Source organism: Diorhabda sublineata, chromosome 6, assembly GCF_026230105.1.
Source record: "Diorhabda sublineata isolate icDioSubl1.1 chromosome 6, icDioSubl1.1, whole genome shotgun sequence".
Classification (NCBI taxonomy): Eukaryota; Metazoa; Arthropoda; class Insecta; order Coleoptera; family Chrysomelidae; genus Diorhabda; species Diorhabda sublineata.
The window spans coordinates 4592376-4605435 of NC_079479.1; the positions used below are offsets into that span (position 1 = coordinate 4592376).

At 31.8% G+C, this 13060-nt stretch overlaps 1 protein-coding gene and 1 long non-coding RNA gene across 5 annotated transcripts in view; one reads left to right on the plus strand and one right to left on the minus strand.

Moving 5' to 3' along the window:
- LOC130445532 (cAMP-regulated phosphoprotein 21) overlaps positions 1 to 7665 on the minus strand; it is a 52798-nt gene extending 45133 nt beyond the window's left edge. For 3 of the 4 annotated variants that reach the window (XM_056781198.1, XM_056781195.1, XM_056781194.1), the window contains exon 1: positions 7311 to 7665. The gene's annotated coding sequence lies outside the window, so the exon portion shown is untranslated. The remainder of the gene's footprint in view (positions 1 to 7310) is intronic. The other variant, XM_056781197.1, reaches the window with a different exon arrangement.
- Positions 7666 to 10480: 2815 nt separating this feature from the next.
- On the plus strand, positions 10481 to 11994 carry LOC130445387 (uncharacterized). The gene is made up of 2 exons (XR_008910044.1): positions 10481 to 10803; positions 11805 to 11994. It is a non-coding gene; the product is annotated as an uncharacterized LOC130445387 (long non-coding RNA).
- The last annotated feature ends 1066 nt before the right edge of the window (positions 11995 to 13060 follow it).

A 13060-nucleotide genomic window follows, 5' to 3' on the forward strand; every position in this document is an offset into this window, starting at 1 on the left:
AATCTTCAAATGAGTTATTTCGTAAATTTTTTCCATGAATCTGTTTTAAAAACAAACATTTTCAAAAAAAAAATCGAATTTTTCGAATTTCAAAAGCCCAAAAATTAGATGAAAGCACGATTTGGTAAAAAACTAAAAATTATTCAAGTGTCATTAATAAAACGACTACTTACTGAAAATAAAACATATAAAAACGCTGTTATTTGTGTAAAAACAAAAAGAAAACATAACCTCACTTATCTGGTGCACGAGACATCGATACTTGATCGAATTCCAAGGTATATTTCACTCGAAAGTACGACCGGGAGATGAATTAATTCCGGGATCACCGTTCCCGGAATACGGATAAAGAATTTCCGAGTAAAGAGAAAAGCGCAGTATGCCTATTCTTCGTACGATTTAAACTCAAGAGACAACGGGATACGTTAGGATAGGGAACCGAAATATGTGCACGTTTCCTGGAAATATGGGAATAGAAAGAGAGGAAATTTGTTGAGGCGGGCCTGTTATTTTTCAACGGTTACATTTAAAACTCAATTGGAGTTAAACTGATGTGCAAAAGTCGATGATAGGGAGGAAAATTAGAAATATTTGACTCGCTTGTATTCATAGCAATATTTTTTAGTGTTAAATCCCAAAATTTTACGAACAATTTCGCGAAATGGGTCCGTTAGCCGACTGCAATGGAGTTTTATAATTCGGTGAAGGCGCATATTGCGGGATTCGTTTGATGTTTGAATGTAAACAATTTTTTATAGCAAGCGGTTTATTTACATTGTTTCTTTCTTTTTCCCACAAAGGTCTATTTGTTTTGTTTATTTTTATTCTAAATGTAGATAATTCTTTTGGGATATGTAAATAAGTAAATATATTGGTTCTGACACGTACCATAGAGGGCACTGACATAGAAAATCCGTTATGTTGTTTTTACTAAATAATATCTAAGCTTGCATTTTTTCTTAGGGTAAGTTCCGTGAAGGAAAGTTATGCTGAGATGATTGAAAATGTTGTGCAGAATCGAAGAAACCAAAAAAATTATTAGATACTGCGTAAAAAATAACGAGATATTTCAGATTTTGCATCATACCCATTTAAGAGTGGGGTATGATGGTAGAAACCGGATGAAGAAAGAATTAAATATTCGCTATAAAGGCATGAAAAAAAACGCTCAAAACGTTCCAAAAAAAGTATTTGACTAAAGAAGGATTCACATCAACACAAATCAAAAACAATCAAAGTACGCAATCGTCTGGAACTGAAAAATTGACAGAATATTCAACTGTGGACAGTCCTAAATTTCGATATCACGATTTTGAGTAAATTGGGTAAATGGGGAGATGGAGAGGGACTCATTCTCCGATGGATTTATGCATCAGTATGGCCTTCAGCCTGTAAAAAACGAATCACACTTCGCAAGTCACATTTGGCGGGAGCATCAATAATGGCGGACATGTTTACGTGGCTGTAGCACAACGCCGACTGACGCCTGAATGTCAACAATGGCGGAGTGTGTAGTGCGTGAGCTTCGCAGTCGCACGGAGATTGAAAAATAAACGGCCCACGTGTGTTGGGTAACATGTATGAGACTTCTATTAGGTTGGACTAAACAAGAATCTAGACATTTGTCTTTTGGTACACCAATGATTTGGACGGAACCAAAAGATCTTATAAGTTTGATTCAAAGAAAAGGTGTCACAACCTTCCAACACACCTTCCAATAGCCAAACTTGTAATCGATCAACAGACCAATCCTACGGAGTGCCAAACTGCTTGCGCTAAAGCCTCCAGATTCGGGAACCCGATAAGACCAACCCAAGAGACCGTTAACTTCAAAAGAACCTCATTTTTTGATACAAAGTGATTTAAATGATTTAGTACGTAATTTTGAATTTGTCTAAAAAACAAACTCAGATTTTGGGGTCTAGATTAAGCGACTGAAACTTACTTTCTGCTGGTACGAAAATTTCTTATTTCCTACATCGCAACGATTAAATGGAACCTTACTTTTCTAAAGCAGATGATTTAGTCTATTCTAATAACATTTCTGCAGTGATTAATTTATTGAATTTTGAATATAATCCATGTCACTAGTAGTTAGAGCAAATCAAGTTCTAGGCCACTTTGACAGCTCGATGGCACATACCATCCAGTTCTTGGTAATTGAAAGTGAAGACATACGGTGTCTTCGGCGGAGCTTCTGGTAAATTTTAGAAGAAGTGAAATTAAATTTTGTAAAAAGTCGAAAAGCGTTGGATTGGGATTCGAGCTTGTGCCCGAAGCGACCTTCAATTACCAAGAACTGGATGGTATGTACCATCGAGCTGTCAAAGTGGCCTAGAACATGATTCGCTCTAACTACTGTCACTGGCGATTGTCCATCGACTTCTCAAAAACTAGCTCGAAAGCAGTGTTGCTATACGACGGAAACAAATGTCGTTCAGAGCCGGTTCTTATAATTTATTCATAGGATAACCTATGAGGGTAACATTTGGTTATTCTCCATTCAAGAATATAAAATTGTAAACGATAATTTCGCGTATTTGAAAGTAAAAATGAAAAACGTGTCACACCTCTACAGTTATATTCGTTTCTGTGCAACACGGTCTCGTTTCCCAAAAGTGGGTTAAAGCTGGAAAGAGGTGGTTGACCCATTGACCGACCTAATTCGGATCTGCGATCACTGCCTTCCTTCATCCCGATACTTGGAATATATATATATTGTATACGAGTATACTTAAACATAAAAATTAGAAATGGGATGATTAAATAAATAACAAAAAACATCTGATCTCGTCTCCGAAATAATTCTGAATCAAATTCGCGAACAAAGCTTGTGATACATCGGAATGTAAAACAACCTTTCGAAATATTCGGTACAAGGTAAGAAAACGTCGGTAGAAAATAAATTATTCTATTTACAACGCCCTGTATATTTGTGAATGAATCTCTTTCACATTCTCGGCAATTTATCGCGAATAAAAAATTAATTTTTGGCGAACACGCATCCACCAAATTGTTAACGATTCTGCCTCGATTTAATATTTGGTGAATGCGCTGCGTTCGCCAAAATTTCATTCGATGTTTTTTAATTAGGTGAACCTTGCAATAGTTGCATAATTTTTTTCATTTCTTGGATCTCCGATTCAGGATATATTTCAATATGTACAGAAATACGTGTTCTAACATTTTTAAACCTGTTAATCTTCAATTTTTTGTAGTAAAATGATTATTATATATGTCTCCTATATCAACATGTTTAGTTTATTTTTTAAAAAAAGATTCGCGGTAGACAGAGCCGGATTAAGCTAGGAGCTTGGGGGGGCTATAGCCCCGGGCCCCAGGTCCAAGAGGGCCCCATCATTTTGAGGTCATTCTGTATTTTTTGATGTGTTGATACCACAAATCTAACGTATTGATATTATTTTGTGAATTTTTCCGGGTTTTCGAATTCCTTAAGGGGGCTCCGTCATTATGTTAGCCCCGGGCATTATAAATCTTAATCCGGCCCTGGCGGTAGAAATCCGTGAATAGTTTCACATGGGTGAATTAAGGGATAAAAGCGACTATGAATTTCCTTTTCTTTCTATGTTAGGTTAAGAACTCATGGATGGCACTACGTACTATAATAAATAGAAAACAATTTTTCGGGTTGAGGAAAATTAGATCGATATCGGTACATTTTCACATTTATATGCTGTCATCTCGTCAACTCCGTCGATTAAATCGACATCAATAATAAGCGGATTTGTATTAAAACAGTTTTCGAGGAAATTTTCCGTTTCCACGTGAATATTTTATAATTTTTCCGTAACCGACCGAACGAACACTGTACCGGGACGATTCTACGAATTTAAGGGTATTAGAGCACGCCGCGATGGGGATGCTAAATGGATTTTTGCGAATGGTTCCACGAATTTTGGTCGCGTTTCCAAATTGTAGCTACATTATAGAATATACGAGATACTGTTATAAAAAGGAAATAGACTTTCATAAATTGTAAACATGTAAAATTTTTTTTTGTAAATCGTATCAAATGAAATCGCACGTGCAGAATCGATTTATATTTGTTATTAAAAGGTTGGAACGGCGCTACCTACTTTTCGAATCATTCCTATTAAAAACAAAATCAATAAAATAACTCATCTCGATGCTGTAAATGTACAGGTCGAAATAGAATCAACCACTTGACATCCTTTCTATCTAACATTCAAAGGGTAACATTTACCCCATCTATGGTTAAACTATTATTATTCATTTAAAATAAAATCTACGAACTTTTTGGAAATATCGTATTAAGAGTAGTTTTCAATAATTACATCTTAAATAAACTTTCTTATTGGTCCTCCCCTTATTTTTTCCAACCATATACAGGGAATAATCGAATTGATATATATAGAATAATAGGTAGACTGGAAAATTCGTAGGTTAATATTTTTTAGCATACATTAATAAAGCATCAGGCACGAAATCGTAATTTATATTCGCAAAAACTTTTCAACGATTTAATAGTATTTTTAACTAGAAAAAAATACGATAATAATTCATTTTGTGCCTTAGACGATTTCTGTTAAACAATTAGTCTCTATCAAGCCAATGAAACAAAAACAAGAACAAATTGATAATTCTGAGCATTGTTTGGAGCTGTTTAACCGCAATTAACTCGATTTTTTCCGTCCGTATGTGACAAATGACGAAACTTAGCTCTATCATTTCACATCGAAGTCCAATCGAAAATCGGCCGAATGAATTGATCGTGATGAATCGCCTCCAAAACGTAGTAAAGCCTAGAAATCATCTGGCCATCAGTATTTTCAGATGCGCATGGTATAATATTCATTAACTATCTTAAAAAGGAAGAAACCCATAAATGGAGACTCCTACATAGCGTGGAAAAGAAGAAATCTACTACTATGGGAAAATTGCATGAATAAATCTTCAAATTGCTTCCGCATCCACCGTATTCTCCATATCTAGCCCACAGCGAGTGTTTCCAGTCTTCAAACCTCAAGTTGATACTTGGTGTACAGAAATTTTACACCAAAAGCGTCTTATCATTCAAAGTTAACTATATTAAATAATAAAATTTAATACTATGAAAAAAAAAAGGTTTTTTTATGGCAACCAATCAACTTTTCAGCCCACCTATTATTGTTTGAACACATCTCAAAATTTCATTTTACAGATTACATCGCATAAGGCAGAAAACCTAAGCCTTTGGTTCGCAAATAAAAATGCAGATGGTGAAACTACCGACAGCTACAGTGGAGTGTCGATTACCCGAACTAATGTTGTTAGAGGTGGTTACTAAGAAGCCAAGAGTGTGTAGCCAACAGGCTAACTCTTAACAAAAAGATAAAACTTCCCATAATCTCCCATAGAACTCGAGAGGAAGGAGTCTAAGTGCGAAATTAAGACCCAAAATAGGATGAGGACCTGTCGAAATGACAGAGGTTTGGTGGAACATCCCTCTGTGTGATCAGATAATCAAAAGTTCGGATAATCGAAATTTTTATTTATTTGGGAAAAGGGATATATAAAACAATAACTTTCGCAGAATCAAATGCGATGAATAAATTAAGTATACAGTTCTAAATAAACTAATACATTGGCTTCTGTTATAGACATAGTGAGAAAAATAATTTTTTTTTTTGTTTAATTTTACATATTCAAAATAATTGACGTTCGGATTATCGACGCTCCACTGTACTTAAAACAATTCCGTTTGTTTTATAATTCAACTGCTTATTTGCAGGAGGGAGGTTTGCATGTTATGGGGTTGCGCTACAACTAACAATAGTTCAATCCTTTAGTCATCGACGAGCTACAGGTGAATAAATCTGGAAACATCAATACTCTATATGTTAGTAATTTTTCATAGAATTGGCAGACATTTCACAATCTTCCTTGTATAAAATTATAGTAACCGAACTAACATACCTAAGCCTTTGTACCCATTAGATTCTAAAGAGAACCACTAATATCTCTCATAAGGTATAATACTGAGGGAAATAGTTACTCAAAAGCTCAAACAATCAGAGACCAAAGAAGATTGGTAGAAATGTTTCAGTATTTTGGAATAGAAAGTCATATTAACTTCATGGGATGGGAAAAAACAATAGTAAAGCAAGTCCCATGCTCTAATTTGGCAGGATTATCATCCAATGCACTATTGCATGTTTCCGATGTGACAAATCAACCAAAGTTTAAGTGAGGGTCATTGGCCACATACTTTACTGATCTGATTTAGCACTCAGTGACTATCCCCTATTTAGAGATATTAGAAACAAAGCTTGGCTATCAAATAGAAGTTTCAAGGCACTACAAAGATTTTTCTCAGCTCATTAGTGACAAACCTCTTTGCATAGGGTATAAGATAATTAATATCTCAAATGCCTCGAACCTTCATGGTTATATTGAAGAAAAATAGATGTGCGTGTACAATTCTGTCTGTAATGACAGTTGTAATGAAAAACAGCTCTAGTACAAAGCAATCATTTAATTTTTTCAACATTTCTACCCAAATTTTTCATTTTTAATCTTATTCATTCTATTCATATTTCTTTTGGCACTATCCCATTTTTAAATAGGTACATACATTTTTGTTGACTTAAAAACATTATTCACAATCTGATTTGCTTACGTTTCCTTAGAAGTTGACTACTAATTTATCTTTTTATTAAGTTCTGACTATTTTATGATTTTCAGTTTTGATACCTCATAAAAAGAAACTTTTTTAGTGCGGTTTTGGTTCCTCCTCCTCCCATTTACTAGATTTGCATTTTTTTATATGTAACAGGATCTAAATTATTAATATCCTCTATTTTCTCACATATTTTTTACTGTTCTTTCCATTATAATTATCAACCAATTTTTTTATACTTCCATTTATTAATAGTATAATAACCCTAAATATATAACATTACAACATTTTAGACACAAAAATTGATGAAAATATTTAAAAAATCATGAAATATTTAAATCAATTAGCAAAACTTTTTGTATCTAATGACGCCATAATCAATTTTCACTAATTTCTAGCAAAATCACCACATACCAGTTTAATAAGGAACAAGTAAATCATTTTGAGCATGCAAGTTGCAAATATCAGCCATCTGACTGTCTATTAATATCTACTGAGGTACCTGTTCGCAACAATGACATTATTTAATAAAATAATCTTTAATTAGAAATCAAAATTTATAAATTCCATATTCTTGTTGAAAAAAGTAATAACATAATATATATTTAGGAGACGTACAGATGAAAAGGAGATATATAAATCTAACCTATAAAATATCACAACATCTTACCTGACGTTTGTTCTCAATGCCATTTTCATTTGTGTATAAAAGATTAATTATTAAAATCACTGCGAAAAGTCATATGGACCCGTCTTAAAAAACACACTGAAAAGTTGGTATAATTGATAAATTTTCGCAAAAAGATTTAGAATACCAAAATATCAATTTTACACTACGAGCACCTGCATTCCCGCACTAAATTTAATCAATATTTGACATTTGATGTAATAAAATAAGAATATAGAATCATTTTCTAAATACACTTTGCTTGAAAATTTTCATCACTGATCTATTTATCACCATTATCTAAAAATTTGGTTTTATTTTTTGTGTACCTCTCAAGAAAATTAAAGGTGGCAATGTCAATAAAATATATTTTAACAGTGCCATCTACTAGTTACATAATAACTAGGCTATTCTGTAGAAGAAGAAATCTTTTTATTTGAATGATATGTGAATTATAAAAACTAAATTAATAAAAATAATCTACTCTATTGATATTCATTGTAAAATGTATACCGTAGTTTTCGGCATATAACTCATTCAATTTGTGTACAAATGTCTATACTATTTACGGTTTATTTTTCCGAAATAAATACTTAAAGCCATCTGCTATGGAAAAATCAACATAAATAATAAATTTAATCAGAATGATCCTGTTTCCTTTGCTGTTCTTCAAAGTTTATGTTGTTGGTAGTAAATAAACTCTAAATAAAAACTGATGAAATTTCTTTTTCTTCCTCCAACATATAGTTTTCATAGATATCCTACTACGAAAAAGGAGAACCGTAATTTTTACCAGACCTCGTACTATTAATGAACTATTGAAGAATCTAAGCAAACATTTATTCTTGCTATGTAAAATCGATTAATTAGCAAGATAACTGGGATTAATCATCTAATTTATCCGTATACGCAATCAATACTTAATCCTACCGTATGGAGAAGCTATTACTACATTGATAATCGAATGTTTAGAGTAACTGTTTGTATCTTTAATATACCGATATGTTAAACATGTTTATCATTAAATCCTTTAATGTCTTTTATGTTAATTGATGCAAGAACTATAATTATGAAATATTTAGCAAATAAATAGAAAATTCGATGTGGCTATAACAACTTAAATAAATATATGTACCATGTATTTCTTCTTATGTATTTTCAAAAGTAAATGACTCTTATTCTAAGTTATATCAAAAGGCAGTTACACGATTATCACGAAAAGATTTATTCGTAGAATTATCAAAAAATAGACTTTAATTTTTCAATAACCGGTTCCCGCCAATTTTTTGACAGAAGTAGTTGTGACTACCACTCACTGTAACTAAACATACCCTAAGAGTATGGATACATATATTGGATATGTTCTGTGGTCACAGTCTACCAGTCTATACATTTGTTTATAGAGAATTGATTGTTTCAAACGCCTTTTTGATTCAAATGAATATCTTTGACCAATAAACATCAAAATGAAACACCAATATAACCATAATTTTAATACACTATTTTCCCCGTAAGACAATATGGCGGCTGGTTGTAACATCCCATGGTGACGTATCGTAAGAAACCTGAAATCATATTTTAAGCGATGGTTTCAAATACTAACCATTATAAAATAATACCGTTAATAAATTAATGAAATATGAAATGAAATAATATCAATTTTATGAAATAGTAAAATGATAATGGTTTGTTTACAGACGGTTCGGTCATATATCAAAATTGCTGTGTGAAACCGGCTCTAACTCAGGAATATACAGAATTGATAACTTATTTAAAAACTCTATTAGGACCTCATGAAACTTTTTATTAAGCGACTAACCCCCATAGTTTTAATAATAAATCACCAATACTCTATGAATAATTCAGTAGAATTATATAAATCCAAATATAAATACAGATAAAAGCAAACATTAGTTGCGCAGTGCTTGGAATTTCTAACAACTTCTTTATATATATTGTCATGTTGGGAAAACGGTTATATTACAATTTTTTGTGTGTCGCGAGCTTCCCAGAACTAATAATTTCTACTAAACTATAAATTTATAAGTTGAAATTACAATTAATAACGTTATTGCAGTGAGTATAATTCCTCAAAATAGTTATTTATATATTGTTTTATTTTAGTGTTTGAATTTTTAATAGAGCAGTTATGAAATTCAATTTCTCAGTGAATTTTAGTGAGGAGTTCGCAGTCAGATCCGGAGGACAAAAAGGACACTCAAAATATATTACATCGTTAAAAACACGTAAAAGAATTTATTCCCCCCTCGTAGACATAGTAAAACATATTTATATAATTTATTGGAATAAATATTTTTTTGTTGCAGAAAAGTATAATATGAATAAATTCGCAGTTATATGGATTTCCTTGGTACTTTTTATGGTGTCATCACACATTAACTTTTCGGTTGAAGCTTGTCCAAAACCAGTAACGCTTACTGAAGACAATTTTATTAAGTATATAAATTGTAAGAAAGCATCTTTAACAAACACCAGGTATTTTGAAAATTTTTCAATTCATATATCAATTTCAATTCAGGGTAAGTCCGGAACTTGATGCAAAAAATTCTGGAGTGAGTAGATGACGTGAAAATTATGCTGTCACATAAAAAAATTCTCATACAATCCCTCGTTTCCGAGTTATAGGCCTTCAAAGTTGCGATATCAGAACTTATATTTTCTAAATTATACATTTCAACATTATGAATGTTTAATAGATGTTCATGTAGTGTATTAGACGAAATAAATAATCCCGGAAAACCCTATATATCACTACATGAACGTCAAAACATAATCGTTAATATTTTATATACCAATAAACCAAAAATATTTGATAATTGTACGTTGTTGTTTTGTATGTTTTCTGTTATTTCAGTTTTAATTAATAATATTTTTCAATGTGTATTCATTGATAGTTTTTTAACAACTTTATATACTAATTTTCTGCGTTTTGGGGTTTTCTGATGTTGTTAATAAATAATGACTTTTACGACAGTTTATATTTGATTGTTAAGCGATTAAAATATTTATTTATCCTCTTTCTAAATATTTTTATTATCATTTTTCATGATAATTTTATTCTTAGTGTAGTTCCACTTTTGAATCAACTGCGTTTCTAAATTCAGAACCTGACTGTTGGAATTATCTAAACTAACTTACTGATTTTTTTTCGCAGAAAATGTTTCGCTTATTAAAGTTTAAATATCCTCAATATCAACTTGAATTTATATACTTAGGTACTGCACAGAAAGCACCCTGGTATGTTCTGTGAGGTACTGTATAATAATCTTAGGGTACTGTTATGTTAGTGTCATTGTGACATTATGTTTATGTGATGTAACATAAAAATTTGAGGTTAGATTGACTTACTTTCTGGTTAGTGATGGAAATAAGGACATTAGTTCAATTTAAAATATGTCACATAATTTACACAAAGAAAGCTAAAACTAATTAGGCAATCTAATAAAGTAGCCAAAGTCAAAATAACGGCGGTGAGGTAAACAACAGATTTTTTCGTTTGTACACGTATTAACTTTTCTTGATTTTTTTCCGGTAGTTATTTATTTGTGTTATGATGAAGAGGACTCCATAGATACTTTTTAGATTTGTTTTAGTGAAATTAATACAGCGGAAACTGTGTATTGTATTTTTTCAGTAATAATTCAAGCAATCCACAAAATTTAGAAATCTATTTCCACTGTTACGTTCAATTTCAAACATGAGTTAGTACTTTTTAAATTGCAAAGTGATAACCCGGCAGCAAATGGTACATTACAAACTTAATACTTTAGATGGAGTTAACCCCTTTTCGTTGGATGAAAAAGAGCCAATCAGGTCATTTTTCACCAGTAATTATACACTTGCTATCTAGACTATATTTATCGTGTACACTAAGCACAACACTGCGTAGTCGAAAAAAAAAAAACAACGAAGCCAAATTTCCGGGCGGAAAATTTGCATTTCTTTAAATAGCAACTCTAATAGCTTTATCACAACAAAACTGGAAATAATAAGGTCTAAAATAACAAAACTTGTGGCAAAAGTATTTGTTCAGTGTAATGTACCGTGAACGGAAGTTCTTTTGTTCTCTTCAACAGTTTTGAGCTATTTCTTTGACTAACGGCTTTATTTTGATAATTTCTCTTGAAAACTTTGATATTGAAAGTCAATTTTTATTCAAATTACATCATTTAATTAATACAAGACAATTTATAGCACTCATTCTAAATTTGATTTATTTCTTAATCAGTATATCAAAACAGAAGTCTCCTAGATCAATTTTATATTAAATACACTGTTTACTACTTCTTTAGCAACTCTAACGTGCAATTTGATGCCGAGTTATCATTTTTGGAGACAGATTATTTACACCAAACAAGTCTCTTGTATAAATATACGAATAGCCAGATAATTTCAAGCACTAGAGTAGAAGTTATTTAAAGTTTAAGTATTAATGAAGTGAAAATTTTAATAAATATGCTTGTAATTATATTTTAGATATGGTAAACGATCGCACATTGAAAAGCCTTACTTAGTTCCAGAGGAAACTCAACTAATAGACGATGATGTTGATTTGAATGAAATTCTACAAAAATTTTACAAATTTTTGAAACAAACAAATAAATAACTGTTCATTAAGATGATTTTTATACCAAATTTATCAATAAAAAAGGCAATATAGCTTAGATACTGAGATGTTTTTGTTAATAATTTGCTTGCGAGTTAACGGAACCTTACTGTTAACTACCACTACACCAGCACCCGCAATCAAAATATCTGATACACGTTTCAATTTAATCATTGTTATCAATAGATAAATTATATTTCTATATATGTACAACTATTAGTGAAATTAGAATGGAAGATGAAGACCAATGGAAGTAGCCCAATGTTGATATGAATAATTTGCTTATCGAAGTCTATTCATTGTCGAATCTGCATCCTTCCAATTTTCTAAGCCCTACAATTTCTCAGTTCATTATCTGAACTGATATTTCTCAAAACTTGTAGATTATTTCTTTCCTGTTGGCTCTATATTTAAATAATTTTTAATATTTAAATTTTTGTATTTCTTCAGCATTACTTGGCTCAGCTCTTATAAGCTTCTCCATCCCTTTCATTGGAAGTTTATCTGCATCATAATGCAGTTAGCCTTTCTATGCCTACTTTTCACAGCATTTATGTGCTTTGAAATGATAACCAAGTTCCTCTGCCTATTCCCTCAGCATTCCAGAGCCTTGAAAGGCTAACCAAGTTCCTCTGCCTATTCCCCCAGCATTCCAGAACCTTGAAAGGATAACCAAGTTCTTCTGCCTATTCCCTAAGCATTCCAGGACCTTGAAAGGATATCCAAGTTCCTCTGCTTATTTTCCATAGCATTTTTGAGCTTTGAAAGGATAACCAAGATCATCTGCCTGCTTTTCACAGCATTCCTGAGCTTTAAAAGGATACCAAGTACCTCTGCCTTTTTACCGCAGCATTTATGAGCCTTAAAAGTTCCTAAGCCTATTTTCTGTAGCATTCCAGAGTCTTAAAAGGATAACCAAGATCTGCCTACTTTCCACAGCATTTCTGACCCTACAGTGAACGACAATAGGAATTTTTATTTAGAAAACATTTTCTACATAATGGAATGGAATGTTATAAATGTTTTTAGTATAAAACTATTCAAATTTAAAAAAAATTAGAAATGTTTGTTTCCTCATAGAGAATATAATATCCAATGACTTTATCTGACTTTAGAAGTTGACCTT